Source organism: Xenopus tropicalis, chromosome 2 (genome assembly GCF_000004195.4).
Source record: "Xenopus tropicalis strain Nigerian chromosome 2, UCB_Xtro_10.0, whole genome shotgun sequence".
In the NCBI taxonomy this organism is placed as follows: Eukaryota; Metazoa; Chordata; class Amphibia; order Anura; family Pipidae; genus Xenopus; species Xenopus tropicalis.
Window position 1 is genome coordinate 1,369,171 of NC_030678.2, and position 3,487 is coordinate 1,372,657.

Consider the following 3,487-nt stretch of genomic DNA (forward strand, 5'->3'; position numbering starts at 1 on the left):
CTGAGCCACTAACTAAGCAGGGGCGACTGACTCTAACGGGCACTGGAACCCGGGGCTCTAACCTACTGTGATCAGAGAAGCGACCTGACTACTGAACCTTCTGGTTCTTATAGAATAATTCCCTAAATCCCTAACTGGGCCCTAAATCTGCACTAGTTACAGTGAGGGCCTATTGGAACTGGAACCTAAGGGCCCTAAAGTGCAAGGACACTTACTGGCACACGGAGGGGAACCTGCAGTTGGTGCAGCCTTGCATCATCTCCTCCCCTATACCTTGCATCTCCAGTGCATTTGCACCTCTTGTATCTCTGAACCTATCCCTGGCATCTCCCCAGTTTTCGCTGACATCAGCTAACTCCTCACTGGGCTCCAACTGGGGGCCCAAGCTCTGCAGCCAGTTGATAAGGAAGCCATGCTCTAAGCCAGGCACATCCATCCTTATATCCCAAGTTATATTGTTTGATCACAGCTTCCAGTTTATTTATAAGGCTGATGGCTGATGTTTTAGTATCAAACTTTCCCAATACTTGGGTCAAATTGATAACATCTTGTATTGTGAGTGTTGCTGGTTCAGCAGGGTTATTTCTATCAGTTGGTATAAATGTATTATCAACTCTTTGGTGCATTCTGATTGGGGGCTAAAGAGAGATAGATAATGTTTGTGGCCTTGTGCCCAGTTCCCTATCTCTTACCTCTTGTTCAGTAACAGGACAGACATTTACTGGGACATCCTGGGCATAACCAGGTTTGCAGTTGTGTCTCATGGAGAGAATACAGAGCTGTTTATGTGCTGGCTGTGTGTTTGTATCTTTCAGCTGCTCTCTAAGAGACCCTGCTATTCCCTCACTGTATCCCACCTTGCTCTCTAAACCTGTTGTTCCCTGAGCCTGCTCCTCTCCTCCCATTCCTGCAACTTTCCTTCCAATAACGTATTCTGTTCAGCTAGCAGCACCACCTTCTCCCTTAGTTCATCTAATTCAGAAACATGTTCTGCAGAAGTGCCAGCTGCCACCATAAGTGCCTCTCCAAACGTATGTGAGCCTTCTCTGAGCTGGGCCTTCTCTCTGTCCCACTGTACTGCCATTTGCCCAGCAATGCCTCTCATTATAAATAACATCAATATCTCATTAGCCAATTTTATCTTATTTACCATCTTTGGAAGTTGATTAATTTTTATTTTATTATTATGACTTTGTCAGTAGACTTTTAAACTGATGTGACTGCAGATGAATTGTAATCCACAGAGGCATATTTGTTGACATATTTTTCCACAACTTCCATATTTACCAATGAGAAATAAACAAACAATAACCTACACAATGACCCACAACACTAAACTGTGCAGCAACAAAACACTGCACCTTTTGTTAGTTACTGAAATAAAATCCAACTACACAAACAAACAGATAACTTTAGACACAACACATATAATTAATGGGACAATTCCCCCCTAGTTACACTTCAAATCCTCTCAGTCAAGCAGATTCTGTTTCCTTGGTTCCTATGGTTTTACAGTATCACCCATAGGTCCCATCTGGGGTACCAAATGTTGGGCCTGCTCTATTCTGGGGTATTTAACTATTGAACTGAGACAGCCTGGTTTATTAAACAAGTTATATATTTATTAACAAAATAAATAAAAGGTATAAAATAAAGAGGGAAAATAACTAAAATGGAGGGAGGAAGAAGGAAGAGGAAAGTGCATAACTAACAAATTACAAATGCTGTTTCTATACATGGGGGAGACCATTCAGCCAACCATAACCCACACTGCCCTTTTCCCAAGACACACCCAAATGACAGTCCCAGCCAATCAGGTCGATGTGAGTTGTTTTTAGGATGATTCATCACAGTCAGCTTAGAGAGGTAGATCAAGCTAGGTAGCATTGCAGATCAGATCCCATTGAGCCCAATGCTGCAGGGATCCCTGTTGATTCAGTGGGGTCTCCTTTCCTGGGGGGCTCTGACCCTGCCCCCACCCCAGTCTGTAGTGTAGCTGTAAGGGTTGTTGTGTAGTTTTATGGCAGGATGTCTCTTGTCCAGAATTACCCATCAGTAGATGTCATGTGATGGAAAGGAAAGATATCTGTTAACCCTTTGTGTACATGTGTGCTCACCTCTGAATATCCAAAATGCAGTACTACAATGGAGTTGTACAATGAAGGAAAATCACAGCAAATATGATACAATTTTCCTTTATTTTTCCCCCGACAAGACTGAGGGATCTATAAAAGATATAAAGACAATACCTTCCACTTTGTCTAAGAGCGTTATTTGATGTCATGGGCTTCTATCATATGTCTCCTTTTGTACAGCTCAGCCTTTCAGCCAATCATATTGCAAATAGGGTGCCAGTCTGACAGTTCTGTTAGCCAAGGCTCTGCTCCAATTGGCTGTCAGAGCAACTGAGCTGTCAGAGTTGCACCTGTGAATTTGTCTTAGAGTCTATGGGAGTTGCTATGGGAACTTTGGCCCCTGTGTTCCTTTGCCCTAAAGGATAGCAGAACATTATAGGGTTAACAGGATGCTTTAGAACTAAACCCTATAATTGAATACAGGTAGAAATGCTGTATTTTATATACTGAACTGACTGCAGCAGCCTAAAGTTTCAGCACAGGAGCTCCCCATCTTGGATTCTGTTAGGGGTGTCAGTGGCACTGCACGTGCTCAGTGGGCTCTGTGGTCATCGCTAATTATCAAGCAGAAAATGAGGTTGGCCTGTCATATAAGCTATTTATACATGCCATTTATATTCTGTATATATGGTATATTGTGCCATTTATATTCTGTATATACGGTACATTGTGCCATTTATATTCTGTATATACAGTATATTGTGCCATTTATATTTTGTATATACGGTACATTGTGCCACTTATATTCTGTATATTTAAGGTACAACATTTCTACCATAAGTACAAGGGACAGACCGGCCGCACCCTGTGTGTGGGGGGGGAACAGGTAGAACTGGTTACTGGGAGTCTGAGAAATTTCATTTATTTCCTTCTCTCCCTCAGTGATGGCGGCTGCTGATCTGAGAGCTGAGCTGAGCTGCTCCGTCTGCCGGGACATTTATACCAACCCTGTAACCCTGCCCTGTGGGCACAACTTCTGCCTCATCTGTATTGGGAAAACCTGGGACTGGCAGGAGGGGATAGAGGAAGATCCTTCCTGCCCTGAATGTAGGCAGAGATACAGGCGGAGACCTGAGCTGAAACGGAACCTGACGCTGCGGAACATCGCAGAGCAATTCCTTTCTACTGACCCAGAGCCGGATGGGACTGGGAACTCTGGGAACAGAATATGCTCCGCCCACAACAAACTCCTGGACTGTTACTGCTGTGAGGATGGGACCCCTGTCTGTGTGTCCTGCTACCTGGCCGGGGAGCACCGGGGCCACAGGGTGGAGCTGCTGAGTGAGGCCTCTGAGAAGAAGAAAGAGACACTGAGGAAAGTTCTGGAGAAACTGAGCCCCGAGAGAGAGGAG

At 44.4% G+C, this 3,487-nt stretch overlaps 1 pseudogene; it reads right to left on the bottom strand.

The window, feature by feature from the left end:
• Positions 1–211: 211 nt before the first annotated feature.
• Positions 212–1,281, bottom strand: LOC100491355 (annotated as a pseudogene).
• Between the last annotated feature and the right edge of the window lie 2,206 nt (positions 1,282–3,487).